A 17,759-nucleotide genomic window follows, 5' to 3' on the forward strand; every position below is an offset into this window, starting at 1 on the left:
AAAGGCAGATTAGTCCATTCATCTGTTTAAACAAGACTGAAACATAAAGCCAGACCAGGAGATTCCCTGGCAGCCACATTGTTTCAGCCGACGCAGTGGGTCGCTGCATGGGAAATCACACAGATCCTGGGGCCCTTTCAGCAGGTGACTGGAACACCTGGGAGAGAGTCAACCATTCAACTTAAAAAAGGGGGGGCTCTGAGGCAGGGAGCAAGGTGATCAGGCTCGGCGGGTCCCACGCCCAGAAAAACAAACAGCAATTGAAAACGTTTGGGGTTGAGATTCACAGCAAGCACAGCTAAAACCAGGATGGTCCAGCTCTGTGGGGGAGGGGCGTCCACCATTACTGAGGCACTCCACCTCTATGGAACAGAGGGGCCAGACTGTTAGAAGAAAAACTAAAAAAAAGAAATAACTTCATCATCAACAATCTGGACATCCACTCAGAGACCCAATCTGAAAATAAGCAAATACACAGACAACAGGTGGATACATCCAAAAAGATGGGAAGAAAGCAGTGCAAAAAGAAAAAAAAAACACCTTAAACAAGAACACCTCACCTCCTACAAAAGATCACAACTCCTCACCAGCAAAGGAACAAAGCTGGACAGAGAATGAGTGTTATGAAATGACGAAATCAGACTTTAAAAGGTGGGTAATGAAAAATTTCCGTGAGCGAAAAGAACATGTTCTCACTCAATGCAAAGAAACTAAGAACCTTGAAAAAAGATTTGAGAAAATGGTAACAAGAATGGACAACTGAGAGAGGAATATGAGTGAATTGATGGAGCTGAAAAACACAACATGAGAACTTCACGAATCATGCATAAGTTTTAACAGCCGAATTGACCAAGCAGAAGAAAGGATATCAGAGGTCGAAGATCAACTCAATGAAATAAAATAAGAAGGGAAGATTAGAGAAAAAAGCACAAAAAGGAATGAACAAAGTCTCCAAGAAATGTGGGACTCTGTGAAGAGACCTAATCTACATTTGATAGGTGTACCTGAATGTAATGAAGAGAATGAACCCAAGCTGGAAAATACTCTTCAGGATATTATCCGGGAAAATTTTCCCAACCTAGCATGGCAGGCCAATACTCAAATTCAGGAAATACAGAGAATACCACAAAGATATTCCTCAAGAAGAGCAACCCCAAGGCACATAATCGTCAGATTCACCAGGGTTGAAATGAAAGAGAAAATACTAAGCACAGCCAGAAAGAAAGGTCGGGTCACCCACAAAGGGAAGCCCATCAGACTCACAGCAGATCTCTCGGCAGAAATCCTACAAGCCAGAAGAGAGTGGGGGCCAATATTCAACATCCTTTAAAAAAAAGAACTTTCAACCCAGAATTTCATATCCAGCCAAACTAAGCTTCATAAGTGGAGGAAAAATATAATCCATTGCGAACAGGCAAGTACTCAGGCATTTTGTCACCACCAGACCTGCTTTACAAGAGCTCCTGAAAGAGGCACTACACATAGAAAAAAACAACTAGTACCAGCCACTCCAAAAACATACCAAATGCTAAAGAGCATCAACAAAATGAAGAATCTGCATCAACTAACGAGCAAAACAGACAGCTAGAATCAAAATGGCAGTATCAAATTTACACATAACAATATTAACCCTAAATGTAAATGGGCTAAATGCACCAATCAAAAGACACAGACTGGCAAATTGGATAAAAAGCCAAAACCCATCGGTGTGCTGTATCCAGAAAACCCATCTCACATGCAAAGATACACAAAGGCTCATACTAAAGGGATGGAGGAAGATTTACCAAGAAAATGGAGAGCATATAAAAGCAGCAGTTGCAATTTTCATCTCGGATAAAATAGACTTTAAAGCAACAAAGATCAAAGGAGACAAAGAAGGACATTACATAATGGTAAAAGGATAGATACAAGAAGAGCTAATGATCCTAAATATATATGGACCCAATACAGGAGCACCCAGATATATAAGGCAAGTTCTTAATGACTTACAAAAAGACTTAGACTCCCAGACAATAATAGTTGGAGACTTTAACACTCCACTGTCAATATTAGACAGATCAACCAGACAGAAAATTAACAAGGATGTCCAGGGCTTGAACTCAGACATGAAACAAGCAACCCTGATAGACATTTACAGAACTCTCCACCCCAAATCCACAGGATGACTTATAAAAAGACTTAGACTCCCACACAATAATAGTGGGAGACTTTAACACTCCACTGTCAATATTAGACAGATCAACCAGACAGAAAATTAACAAGGATATCCAGGACTTGAACTCAGACCTGGAACAAGCAAACCTGATAGACATTTACAGGACTCTCCACCCCAAATCCACAGGATGTACATTCTTCTCAGCACCACATCACATCTACTCTACTCTAAAATTGGCCACATAATTGAGAGTAAACACTCCCTAGCAAGTGCAAAACAACTGATGTAATAACAAACAGTCTCTCAAACCATAGTGCAATCAAGTTAAAACTCAGAATTCAGAAACTAACTCAGAACCGCACAGCTTCATGGAAACTGAACAACGGGTTCTTGAATGTTGACTGGATAAACAATGAAATGAAGGCAAAAATAAAGAAGTTATTTGAAAACAACAAGAATGAAGATAAAACATACCAGAATCTCTGGGAAACATTTAAAGCAGTCTTCAGAGAAAAACATATAGCAATAAGTTCCCATATGGGAAGAGTGGAGAAATCCAAAATTGACACCCTATCATCAAAATTGAAAGAGCTAAAGGAGTAAGATCAAAAAACCTCAAAACCTAGCAGAAGACAAGAAATAACAAAGATCACAGCAGAACTGAAGGAGATAGAAACACGAAAAAAACCTTCAGAAAATCAACAAACCCAAGAGCTGTTTTTTTGAAAAGATCAACAAAATAGACAGACCACTAGCCAGATTGATAAAAATAAAAACAGAGAACAACCAAATAGATGCAATAAAAAAGGATAAAGGGGAAATCACCACAGATTCCACAGAAATTCAAACCATCATCAGAGAATATTACAAACAACTCTATGCACATAAACTAGTAATCCTGGAAGAAATGGATAAATTTCTAGACACCTGTGTCCTCCCAAGCCTAAACCAGGAGGAAGCCAAAATTATGAATAGACCAATAACAAGGTCTGAAGTCGAGGCACCAATTAAGAGCCTACCATACAATAAAAGCCCAGGTCCAGATGGGTTCACAGCTGAATTCTACAAGACACACAAAGAGGAGCTGGTACCATTCCTTTTGAAACTATTCTAAATAATCCAAAAAGAAAGAATCCCTCCCAAATCATTTTATGAGACCAACATCGTCCTGATACCAAAACCCGGCAGAGACCCAACAAGAAAAGAAAACATCAGGCCAATATCCATGATGAACACAGATGCAAAAATCTTCAATAAAATATTGGCAAGCCGATTGCAACAGCACATCAAAAAACTTATTTATTATGATCAAGTAGGATACATCCTGGGGATGCCCGGCTGGTTCAACATATGCAAGTCTGTAAACGTAATTCACCACATAAACAGAACCAAAAACAAAAACCACATGATTATCTCAATTGACGCAGAGAAGGCATTCGACAAAATTCAACAGCCCTTTATGCTAAAAACCCTCAATAAACTCGGTATTGATGGAACATATCTCAAAGAAATAAAAGCTATTTACAAAAAACCAACAGCCAATATCATACTGAATGGGAAAAAACTGGAAGCATTCCCTTTGAAATCTGGCACTAGACAAGGATGCCGTCTCTCACCAGTCCTATTCAATATAGTACTAAAAGTTTTAGCCAGAGCAATCAGGAAAGAAAAAGAAATAAAGGGTATTCAAATAGGAAAGGTGGAATCAAAATTGTCTCTCTTTGCAGACGACAGGATTGTACATCTAGAAGACCCCATCGCCTCAGCCCAAAAATCCCTGAAAATGATAAGCAACTTCAGCAAAGTCTCAGGATATAAAATCAATGTGCAAAAATCACAAGCATTCCTATACACCAATAACAAACTTAAAGAGAGCCAAATCAACAACGAACTTCCATTCACAATTGCTACAAAAAGAATAAAATACCTAGGAATACAATTTACAAAGAATATAAGAAACCTCTTCAAGGAAAACTACAAACCACTGCTCAATGAAATAAGAGAGGACACAAACAGATGGAGAAACATTTCATGTTAATGGTTAGAAAGAATTAATATTATGAAAATGGCTATACTGCCCAAAGTAATTTACAGACTCAACGCTATCCCCATCAAGCTACCATTGACTTTCTTCACAGAACTGGAAAAAACCGCCATGAACTTCATATGAAACCAAAAGAGAGCCCGCATAGCCAAGTCAATTTTCAGCAAAAGGAACACACCAGGAGGCATCACACTACCAAACTTCAAACTATACTACAAGAGTACAGTAATCAAAACAGCATGGTACTGGTACCAAAACAGAAATATAGACCAATGGAACAGAACAGAGGCATCAGAGGCAACACAACATATCTACAACCATACAATCTTTGATAAACCTGACAAAAACAAACAATGGGGAAAGGATTCCCTGTTTAATAAATGGTGTTGGGAAAACTGGCTAGCCATGTGCAGAAAGCAGAAACTGGACCCCTTCCTGACACCTTACACTAAAATTAACTCCAGACGGATTAAAGACTTAAACATAAGACCTGACACCATAAAAACCCTAGAAGAAAATCTAGGCAAAACCATTCAGGACATAGGAGTAGGCAAGGACTTCATGACCAAAACACCAAAAGCATTGGCAATAAAAGCCAAAAGAGACAAATTGGACCTAATCAAACTCCACAGCTCCTGCACGGCAAAAGAAACAGTCTCTAGTGTGAATCGGCAACCAACAGAATGGGAAAACATTTTTGCAGTTTACCCATCTGACAAAGGGCTGATATCCAGAATTTACAAAGAACTCAAACAGATTTACAGAAAAAAACAAACAAGCCCATTCAAAAATGGGCAAAGGATATGAACAGACACTTTACAAAAGAAGACATACACGAGGCCAACAAACATATGAAAAAATGCTCATCATCACTGGTCAGTAGAGAGATGCAAATCAACCACACTGAGATACCATCTCACGCCAGTTAGAATGGCAATCATTAAAAAATCTGGAGACAACAGATGCTGGAGAGGATGTGGAGAAATAGGAACACTTTTACACTGTTGGTGGGAGTGTAAATTAATTCAACCATTGTGGAAGACAGGGTGGCGATTTCTCAAGGCCTTAGAAATACAAATTCCATTTGACCCAGCAATTTATTACTGGGTATATATCCAAAGGACTATAAATCGTTCTACTATAAGGACACATGCACACAAATGTTCATTGCAGCACTGTTTACAATAGCAAAGACCTGGAACCAACCCAAATGCCCATCGATGATAAACTGAATTGGGAAAATGTGGCACATATACACCATGGAATATTATGCAGCAATCAGAAATGATGAGTTCGTGTCGTTTGTAGGAACATGGATGAATCTGGAGAACATCATTCTCAGCAAAATGACACAAGAACAGAAAATGAAATACCGCATATTCTCACTCATAGGTGGGTGAGGAAAAATGAGAATGCATGGGCACAGGGAAGGGAGTACTACACACTGGAGTCTATTGGGGAGAATAGGGGAGGGACAGCGGTGGGGGAGCTGGGGAGGGATAGCCTGGGGAGAAATGCCAAATGTGGGTGAAGGGGAGGAAGGCAGCAAAACACACTGCCACGTGTGTACCTATGCAACTATCTTGCACGTTCTGCACATGTACCCAAAACCTAAAATGCAATTTAAAAAAAGAAAACCCCTTCAAAAAATCAATAAATCCAAGAGCTGTTTTTTCGAAAAGATTAACAAAATAGACATACCACTAGCCAGATTAATGAAAAAGAAGATAGAGAATAACCAAATAGATGCAATAAAAATGATAAAGGGGAAATCACCACAGATTTAACAGAAATTCAAAACATCATTAGAGATTACAAACAACTCTATGCACATAAACTAGTAAACCTGAAAGAAATGAATAAATTCCTGGACACTCGTGTCCTTCCAAGCCTAAACCAGGAAGAAGTCGGAATTATGAATAGACCAATAACAAGATCTGAAGTTGAGGCAGCAATTAAGAGCCTACCACACAATAAAAGCCCAGGTCCAGATGGGTTCACAGCCGAATTCTACCACACAAAGAGGAACTGTTACCATTTCCTCTGAAATTATTCCAAATAATCCAAAAAGAGGGAGTCCTTCCCAAATCATTTTATGAGACCAACATCATCCTGATACCAAAACCCAGCAGAGACTCAACAAGAAAAGAAAACTTCAGGCCAATATTCATGATGAACACAGATGCAAAAGTCTTCAATAAAATACTGGCAAGCTGATTGCAGCAGCACATCAAAAAGTTTATCCACCATGATCAAGTAGGATTCATCCCAGGAATGCAAGGCTGGTTCACCATACACAAGTCTATAAACGTAATTTACCACATAAACAGAACCAAAAACAAAAACTACATAATTATCTCAATTGATGCAGAGAAGGCCTTTGACAAAATTCAACAGCCCTTTATGCTAAAAACCCTCAATAAACTCGGTATCGATGAAACGTACCTCAAAATAATAAAAGCTATTTACGACACACCAACAGCCAATAACATATGGAATGGGCAAAAACTGGAAGCATTTCCTTTGAAATCTGACACTAGAAAAGGATGCCCTCTCTCACCACTCCTATTCAATATAGTAATGGAAGTTCTAGCCAGAGCAATAGGGCAAGAAAAAGAAATAAAGGAAATAAGGAAGCCAAATTATCTCTATTTGCAGACGACATGATAGTATATCTAGAAGACCCCATTGTCTCAGCCCAAAAACTCCTGAAACTGATAAGCAACTTCAGCAAAGTCTCAGAATACAAAGTCAATGTGCAAAAATTACAAGCATTCCTATACACGAATAACAGACTTAAAGAGAGCCAAATCAAGGATGAACTGCCATTCACAATTGCTACAAAGAGAATAAAATACCTAGGAATACAACTCACAAGGAACGTTAAGGACCTCTTTAAACAGAACTACAAACCACTGCTCAACGAAATAAGAGAGGACACCAACAGATGGAGAAACATTACACGTTCATGATTAGGAAGAATCAATATCATGAAAATGGCCATACTGCACAAAGTAATTTACAGACTCAACGCTATCCCCATCAAGCTACCATTGACTTTCTTCACAGAACTGGAAAAAACCACCTTAAACTTCACATGGAACCAAAAGAGAGCCCGTATAGCCAAGTCAATTCTAAGCAAAAAGAACACAGCAGGAGGCATCACACTACCGGACTTTAAGCTATACTACAAGGCTACAGTAATCAAAACTGCATGGTACTGTTACCAAAACAGAGATATAGACCAATGGAACAAAACAGAGGCATTGGAGGCAACACAACATATCTACAACCACACAATTTTGGATAAACTTGACGAAAACAAGCAATGGAGAAAGGATTCCCTGTTTAATAAATGGTGTTGGAAAAACTGGCTAGCCATGTGCAGAAAGCAGAAACTGGACCCCTTCCTGACACCTTACACTAAAATTAACTCCAGATGGATTAGAGACTTAAAAATAAGACCTGGCACCATAAAAACCCTAGAAGAAAATCTAGGCAAAACCATTCAGGACATAGGAGTAGGCAAGGACTTCATGAACAAAACACCAAAAGCATTGGCAACAAAAGCCAGAATAGACAAATGGGACCTAGTCAAACTCTACAGCTTCTGCATGGCAAAAGAAACAGTCATTAGAGTGAATCGGCAACCAACAGAATGGGAAAACATTTTTGCAGTCTACCCATCTGACAAAGGGCTGATATCCAGAATTTACAAAGAACTCAAACAGATTTACAGAAAAAAACAAACAAGCCCATTCAAAAATGGGCAAAGGATATGAACAGACACTTTACAAAAGAAGACATACATGAAGCCAACAAACATATGAAAGAATGCTCATCATCGCTGGCCATTAGAGAAATGCGAATCAAAACTACATTGAGATACCATCTCATGCCAGTTAGAATGGCAATCATTAAAAAAATCTGGAGACAGCAGATGCTGGAGAGGATGTGGAGAAATAGGAACACTTTTACACTGTTGGTGGGCGTGTAAATTAGTTCAACCATTGTGGAAGACAGTGTGGCGATTCCTCAAGGACCTAGAAATAGAAATTCCATTTGACCTAGCAATCCCATTACTGGGTATATATTTAAAGGACTTTAAATTGTTCTACTATAAGGACACATGCACACGAATGTTCATTGCAGCACTGTTTACAATAGCAAAGACCTGGAACCAACCCAAATGCCCATCGATGATAGACTGGACTGGGAACGTGTGGCACACATACACCATGGAATATTATGCAGCAATCAAAAACGATATGAGTTCATGTCCTTTGTAGGGACATGGATAAACCTGGAGAACATCATTCTCAGCAAACTGACACAAAAACAGAAAATAAAATACCGCATGTTCTCAGTCATAGGCGGGTGATGAACAATGAGAACACATGGATACAGGGAGGGGAGCACTACACACTGGGGTCTATTTGGCGGAATGGGGAGGGACAGCGTGGGGAGGAGTTGGGGAGACATAGCATGGGTAGAAATGCCAGATGTGGGTGAAGGGGAGGAAGGTAGCAAATCACACTGCCACGTGTGTACCTATGCAACTATCTTGCATGTTCTGCACGTTTCCCAAAACCTAAAATGCGATTTTAAAAAAAGAGAAAAAAAAAGAAAAATTTTGGAAACTATAAAATACATAAAAATTAAACAATATGCTGCTGAATGTCCAGTAAGCCAATGAAGAATTTTAAAAAGAAATTGGAAAATTTCTTGAAACAAATGATAATGGAAACACAACATACGAAAACCCAGCAGATACAGAAAAAGCAGTACTAAGAGGAATGTTTATAGGTGTAAGTGCCTATATCAAAAAAGAAGAGAAACTTCAAATAAACAGCCTAACAATGGCTCTCAAAGAACTATAAAAACAAGAGCAAACCCAAGACCAAAATTGGTAGAAGAAAACAAATAATAATGATCGGAGCAGAAAGAAATAAAATTGAATTGAAGAAAAGAATATAAAAGATCAATAACGCAAATTTTTTTTGAAAAGTTAAATGAAACTAACAAACCTTTAGTTAGACTAAAAAAAGATAGAATATCCAAATAAAATTAGAAATGAAAAAAGAGACAGTATAGCTGATACTGCAGAAACTCAAAAGATCATTAGTGGCTATTATGAGCAACTATATGCCAATAAATTTGAAAATCTAGAGGAAATGGACAAATTCCTAGACTCATACACAACCTACCAAGATTGAACCAGGAAAAAATCCAAAACCTGAAGAAACCAATAGCAAAATCAAAGCCATAATAAAAAGGTCCCCAGGAAAAGAAAAGAAATCCTGGCACCTGGTGGCTTCTCTGCTGAATTCTACCAAACATTAAAAGAATAACTAATACCGATCTTACTGCAAAAATAGAGGAGGAGAAAATACTTTCAAACACATTCCATGAGGCCAGTATTATCCTGATACCAAAACCAGACAAAGACAAGTCAAAAAAAGAAAACTACAGGCTAATATCTCTGATGAATATTGATGCAAAAATCATCAGCACAATACTAGCAAACTGAATGTAATAATACATTAAAAAGATCATTCCTTATGACCAAGTGGAATCTATCCCTGGGATGCAAAGATGGTTCAACATATGCAAATCAACCAATGTAATACATCTCATCAACAGAATGAACAATAAAAGCCATATGATAATCTCCACTGAAGCTGAAAAAGCATTTGAGAAAAATCAACATCCCTTTATGATAAAACCCTGAATAAACTGGATAGAAAAGGAACATATCTCAAAATAATAAAAGCCTTATATGACAGACTCACAAGTAGTATCATACTGAATGAGGAAAAACTGAAGCCTTTCCTCTAAGAAGGGGAATACAACAAGGATGCCCACTTTCACCACTGTCATTCAACACAGTACTGGAAGTCCTATTTAGAGCAATCAGACAAGAGAAAGAAATAACTGAAAGGGCATTCAAATTGAAAAGAAAGAAGTCAAATTATCCTTGTTTGCAGATTATATGATCTTATATTTGGAAAAACCTAAAGACTCCACCTGCTGGAAACCTCTGTGGCCAGTGGTGCCTTTGCCCAAGTTTTGCTCAGGCCCACTGGACTCATTCCACCCACTCTGCCTGGCAGGCTGCATTCGGCTAGTGCTACTGGCCCCAAGGTCATGCCTGCCAAGAGCAATCCAGGCACAGAGTGGCAAGGGATGCATGAGTGAGTGAGTGGACAGCCAGGCCCACTGCCAGCAGGGCTGGCAGTTTGAGGCACCAGCACGGACATCAGCACGAGCTCCCTGTGAGGCTTCTGCTGGACCAGGTGTACCGCAGGTGGCTTCCACTGAGGGTACCAGAAAACACTGTGGTACCTGGAAGCTTGGAGATGCCAGGAACCACAGAACCCCAAAAAGGGTGTCAGTGCCATAACTCGGGGAGCTCCTAGGTCTGGGTTCCCCGAAGGGATGCAGCTCTTCTTCCCTCTTCTCTTCTCTCTTCTCTCCTTCTAGTTGACTGCAATGTGGTGAACAAGGAGGGTGTTTCGGCCCTGTTTGTGTTACAGCTCCTTCAGTCCTGCTACACCAGAAATTAGGAAGGCCTCTACATCTCAAGGCCAGCTGCCTAAATTTCACTGGTTAATCCTGAGGGAAAGGCAGGCCTGAGAAGAATGGAATCATGCTGAGGGGAAAGGTTAGAGTAAGAATTATTGAAATATGGAGTGTACTTTATTGCAATTTTTATTAATTTGGTTGCATTATGTGTACTTATCTGTTTACATATGTATTGCTGCATGGTGCCTGTGTGTGTGTGGGTGTGTGTGGTGTGTATGTGGGGTGTGCATGGTGTGTGTGTGGTGAATGTGCATGTGGTGTGTGTATGTGTGGTGTTTGTGGTTGGGGGTTTGCATGTGTGTGGGGTGTGTGTGTGCTGTGTGTTGGAAATACAGGGTGTGTGCGTGGTGTGTGTGTGTGATGCATGTGTATGTGTGTGGTTATGAGTATGTGTGTTATGTGTGTGGTGTGTGTGTGTGGTGTGTGTGTGTGATGCATGTGTATGTGTGTGGTTATGAGTATGTGTGTTATGTGTGTGGTGTGTGTGTGTGGTGTGTGTGTGTGTTGTATGTGCATTGTGTTTGTGTACAGAATTGGCTTCAGCAACCAACCACCTCCTGATTCCATTGCACCCTCTAGTCCATATAAGGAGAGAGAGAGAAAAGGAGAGAGGACTATAAACTATATTATAAATATGATATGTGTTATCTGTCCTTATCTGAACACTGGAATCCCAGTCGGGACAGGAACAGTGTAGTTGGGTTTTTAACTGTGGCTACTCAGTACCTGGGCAGTCGGCTGTGACATAGTTTGGCTGAATAAGTCTTAGTTGAATGAGCATGTTCACTGACGAAAACTTGAAAAATGCAAAATAAGTATAAGAATAAAAACAAAAAGCAATACTAATTTCATCAGCCAAAATTGGGGAAGGGGTGAGGAGAACCACTCCTCACCATCATACTTGATCTTTAATCTATTTTCTACATGTATATAGATACATAAACACCAGGTGATACAATATTTATCATTTTATAGTCTGCTTTTTCATTTGGCAATTTAACTTAAGCGTGTTTTCATGTTATGTCTTTAGCTACCACAGAGTCAATGACAAAGCTGAAATTCAAACCTGGTCTAATAGGATTAAGTGTTTGGATTCTTAACCAATTGCTATACAGCTGAAACCTAAAGTTGGCAGCAGTGTAGCATATATACATGTACAATATAATGTAATTCAATTATCTTAAATATTTGCTAGCTTGGTAATAACTCTTCCAGTGAAACACCACCTCCATGAGAGCACTAGCCTTTTTTGCTTTATTCCCTACTGTATTCCCAGAGCCTAGAAGAGTTCCTGCCAATACTAGGCATTCATTAAATACGTGTTAAATTAAAAAAAATTTTTTTAAAGGCCTTAGTAGAAAAGTGCAAAAGTTTATTATAAATACGTAAGTTAAATTCTCTGGATTAATATTAATTATATTTAAATTAAATTTTAATTTACACTTTAAATATAGGTTTTATATTTGGGTTAAATATAATAGATTAACCATAAATTTCCTTCATCTCCTTCCTGAAATCTTATTAAAATTGCTCATAAAAGTTGTATGCAGGACCCGGAGAGAAGATTGACAGTGATGATTTTTAATAAATGCTGCATTGGCCGGGTGCGGTGGCCCACACCTGTAATCCCATCACTCTGGGCCAAGGTGGGCGGATCACCAGGTCAAGAGATTGAGACCATCCTGGCCAACATGGTGAAACCTCCTCTCTACAAAAAAATACAAAAATCAGCTTGGTGTGGTGGCACGCACCTGTAGTCCCAGCTACTCAGGAGGCTGAGGCCGGTTGCCTTGCCAGGAGTCAAACGGACACATTCATCACTCTCCATGCCTGATAACTGTGTCATCATTCGAGCTCATTATCTGGCTTCCCCACAAAGCTTCCCCGCACCTGCCTCTGCATACCATGCCTAAGCCCATGCTCAGCACTAAATTATCCATCCAACCTTCCAGCCCGCTGTTAAAACAAAACCCTGCAGAGAAATTTTTTTTAAAAGAAGCCCCACCATTCCCTGCCCAGCAACAACTGTATGCCACTGGCAGGCCCACATACCCAAGGTCCCGCCTACCAATGGCAGCTACTTCCTACTTTAACTCCATGTACTTCCTGCTCTTCAACAGCCAAGAGAAATGCCTTCTCTTTGTTTCCTCAGTAGTCAATCAAGGCTCACTTACCCAAGGTCCCGCCTACCAATGGTAGCTACTTCCTACTTTAACTCCATGTACTTCCTGCTCCTCAGCAGCCAATAGAAATGCCTTCTCTTTGTTTCCCCAGTAGTCAATCAAGGCCCACTTACCCAAAGTCCCGCCCACCTACCAATAGCAGCTAGACTTCCTACTCCTCAATAGCCAATAGAAATGCCTTCTCTTTGTTTCCCAGTGACCAATGAATTGCCCGCACACCCCATAAAACCCCACACCCTGAACAGCCGGGCGTGACTTCTCTGGCCCCTCTTGGACCACTGAGGTTGCCCGGGAGCTGAATAAATTGGATTCTCATCTTTTTTCATACCTGCCTCAGTTTCCTCATTTTATCTCGGCAATAAATCTTACACCCGGGAGTCAGAGATTGCAGTGAACCGAGATCACGCCACTGCACTCCAGCCTGGAGCCTGGCAACAGAGTAAGACTCTGTCTCAAAAAATAAACAAACAAACAAACAAACAAACAAATGCTGAATTACAAAAAGTAGATAATGGAGTGGTAACTGACATGATAGCACAATATTGGTGCCTACAGGAAGTGACTGGAACAGAAACAAGCTAGCCAGTTTGTCTTCCAGAAGCTGAGGCAGGCTTCAACTTAGAGGGAAATGGCACCTTGGAAAATAGGGTGAGACATAAAAGCCAGTGAGGTCAGTTGAAAATCCTGGTTAGACCCCCAAGTCCACCTGTCCTCCTATCTTACAAGAATTTAAATGTGTGTTCTTTGGATATATAAAATCTGAGAATTTCTGGGCTCAGAGATACCATGGCTAAAACCTGAGAGATGGAAAAAACTGTGCACCGGAGGAGGACTCAAGATGGCACTGTGAGAACAACCCAGGATTGGAGTTCTCGTTGTGTCTGCGGAGAGGTGAGTCTGAGCTGCATTTCCAGACTGATCTTTGTTGCCCACGGAACGGGGAAATTCCCAAGTGAAGAGGAGACGCGGGACGCCAGGCAGATATTCCACCTGGCGAAGCCGGCAGCCAGGGTGGTGGCGGCCGGCCCTACCCAGCGCTCCCCACAGGGCGCACTTGTCCGGGTGCCCCGTTGAACTGGCAACCGGAGACGTGAGAGGGCTGGACTTGAGACTGAGCTAGACTTGCACAGTGGGCCAGCCCAGGGGATTGCAGGAACAGAGCATTAGGATTGGCCCAGTGGGACGAACAAAACCACGATTTCAAACAAGTCCCGTGCAGACGGCCGGAGACGCTCTGAGGGGGAGGGGTGGCCACCATTACCGAGGCAACCCGCCCCAACTGAGATACACGCCCATTGCTGACGCAGCCAGCCGTTGCCGAGGCAACCCGTCCCTACTGAGATACACGCCCACTGCTGACACAGCCAGCCGTTGCCGAGGCAACATGCTACAACAGAGAGACTCCGCCGCAGGGCGTGGCGGAAAACAGCAGAACAGCGGAGCCAGGGCGAGCCTCACAACAGCAGGGCGGAGCCTCGGCAGGCAAACAGTGGCTAGTCTGCATCCTAGCTGGGCAGGACCTCAACGGACATCCAAAAATAAAGCCCAAACCTCTCAACACAGAGCATTTGAGAAAAAAAGAGTTTTTTTAATGAGCTCTGTTGCAGCAGAATCAAACATAGCAGCCTAACAGCCCTGAATGAACAACACAGCTCACAGCTCAGCAATTAAACCCCTATAAAGTACAAACTGTCTCCTCAAGCAGCTCCCTGACCCCTCTATATCCAAAAGACTGACATTAGGCAGGCACCATCCTGGGACAAAGATAGCAGAAAAAGAAACTGGTAGCATCCCTCGCTGTGCCACAGCTGCTAGAGGTGCACCCCAGACAAGCAGGGTCTGGAGCGGACCTCAGCAGTCATACAGCGAAGGGGCTAGACTGGTAGAAGGAAAACCAAGCAACAGAAATACTTCATCATCAACATTCAGGGTGTCCACTCAGAGACCCAATCGAAAAGTCAGCAACTACGCAGACGACCAGCGGACAAATCCACAAACATGGGAAGAAACCAGCGCAAAAAGGAGGAAAACACACGAAACCAGAACACCTCGCCTCCTAGAAAGGACCAAAACTCCTCACCAGCAAGGGAACAAAGCTGGACGGAGAATGACTGCGACGAAATGACAGAATTAGACTTCAGAAGATGGATAATGAGAAACTTTTGTGAGCTAAAAGATCATGTATTAAATCAATGCAAAGAAACTAAGAACCTTGAAAAAAGATTTGAAAAAAGATTCGAGGAAATGATAACAAGAATGGATAACTTAGAGAGGAATATGAATGAATTAAAGGAGCTGAGAAACACAATACGAGAACTTCGCGAAGCATGCACAAGTTTCAATAGCCGAATTGACCAAGCAGAAGAAAGAATATCTGAAGTCGAAGACCAACTCAATGAAATAAAACGAGAAACCAAGATTAGAGAAAAAAACGCAAAAAGGAATGAACAAAGTCTCCAAAAAATGTGGGACTATGTGAAAAGACCTAACCTACGTTTGATAGGTGTACCAGAAGGGGACGAAGAGAATGAATCCAAGCTGGAAAATACTCTTCAGGACATCATCCAGGAAAATTTCCCCCACCTAGCAAGACAGGCCGACACTCAATTGCAGGAAATTCAGAGAACACCACAAAGATATTCCGCAAGAAGAGCAACCCCAAGGCACATAATCGTCAGATTCAATAGGGTTGAAATAAAGGAGAGAATACTAAGGGCAGCCAGAGAGAAAGGTCGGGTCATCCACAAAGGGAAGCCCATCAGACTCACAGAAGATCTCTCGGCAGAAACACTACAAGCCAGAAGAGAGTGCGGGCCAATATTCAACATTCTTAAAGAAAAGAACTTTAAACCCAGAATTTCATATCCAGCCAAACTGAGCTTCAGAAGTGAAGGAAGAATAAAATCCTTTGCGAACAAGCAAGTACTCAGAGATTTTGTCACCACCAGGCCTGCTTTACAAGAGCTCCTAAAAGAGGCACTACACATAGAAAGGAACAACCAGTACCAGCCATTCCAAAATCACACTGAATGCTAAAGAGCATCAACATAATGAAGAATCTACAACAACTAACAGGCAAAACAGCCACTTAGCATCAAAATGGCAGTATCAAATTCACACATAACAATATTAACCCTAAATGTAAACGGACTAAATGCACCAATCAAAAGACACAGACTGGCAAATTGGATAAAAATCCAAAACCCATCAGTGTGCTGTATCCAGGAAACCCATCTCACCTGCAAGGATACACAAAGGCTCAAAATAAAGGGATGGAGGAAGATTTACCAAGCTAATGGAAAGCAAAAAAAAGCAGGAGTTGCAATTCTCATCTCTGATAAAATAGACTTTAAAGCAACAAAGATCAAAAGAGACAAAGAAGACCATTACATAATGGTAAAAGGATCGATACAATAAGAAGAGCTAACGATCCTAAACATATATGGACCCAATGCAGGAGCACCCAGATACATAAGGCAAGTTCTTAATGACTTACAAAAGGACTTAGACTCCCACACAATAATAGTGGGAGACTTTAACACTCCACTGTCAATATTAGACAGATCTACCAGACAAAAAATCAACAAGGATATCCAGGGCTTGAACTCAGACCTGGAGAAAGCAAACCTGATAGACAATTACAGAACTCTCCACCCCAAATCCACAGAATACATATTCTTCTCAGCACCACATCACACCTACTCTAAAATTGACCACATAATTGGAATTAAAGCACTGCTCAACAAATGCAAAACAACTGAAATCATAACAAACAGCCTCTCAGACCATAGTGCAATCAAGTTAGAACTCAGAATTCAGAAACAGACCCAGAACCGCACAGCTTCATGGAAACTGAACAACTGGCTCTTGAATGTTGACTGGGTAAACAACGAAATGAAGGCAGAAATAAAGAAGTTCTTCGAAACCAATGAGAACGAAGACACAACGTGCCAGAACCTCTGGGACACATTTAAAGCAGTCTCTAGAGGAAAGTATATAGCAATAAGTGCCCATATGAGGAGAATAGTGACATCCAAAATTGACACCCTATCGTCAAAATTGAAAGAGCTAGAGGACCAAGATCAAAAAAACTCAAAACCCAGCAGAAGACAAGAAATAACTAAGATCAGAGCTGAGCTGAAGGAGATTGAGACACGAAAAACCCTTCAAAAAATCAATAAATCCAAGAGCTGGTTTTTTGAAAAGATCAACAAAATAGACAGACCACTAGCCAGATTGATTAAAAATAAAAGAGAGAACAACCAAATAAATGCAATAAAAAATGATAAAGGGGAAATCACCACAGATTCCACAGAAATTCAAACCATCATCAGAGAATATTACAAACAACTCTATGCGCATAAACTAGTAAACCTGGAAGAAATGGATAAATTCCTGGATTCCTGTGTCCTCCCAAGCCTAAACCAGGAGGAAGCTGAAACTATGAATAGACCAATAACAAGGTCTGAAGTTGAGGCAGCAATTAAGAGCCTACCACACAAAAAAAGCCCAGGTCCAGACGGGTTCACAGCCGAATTCTACCAGACACACAAGGAAGAGCTGGCACCATTTCTTCTAAAACTATTTCAAACAATCAAAAAAGAGGGAATCCTTCCCAAATCATTTTATGAGACCAACATCATTCTGATACCAAAACCCGGCAGAGACCCAACAAGAAAAGAAAACTTCAGGCCAATATCCATGCTGAACATAGATGCAAAAATCTTCAATAAAATATTGGCAAGCCGATTGCAACAGCAAATCAAAAAACTTATTCATCATGATCAAGTAG

Source organism: Callithrix jacchus, chromosome 22 (genome assembly GCF_049354715.1).
Source record: "Callithrix jacchus isolate 240 chromosome 22, calJac240_pri, whole genome shotgun sequence".
NCBI classification, from domain to species: Eukaryota; Metazoa; Chordata; class Mammalia; order Primates; family Cebidae; genus Callithrix; species Callithrix jacchus.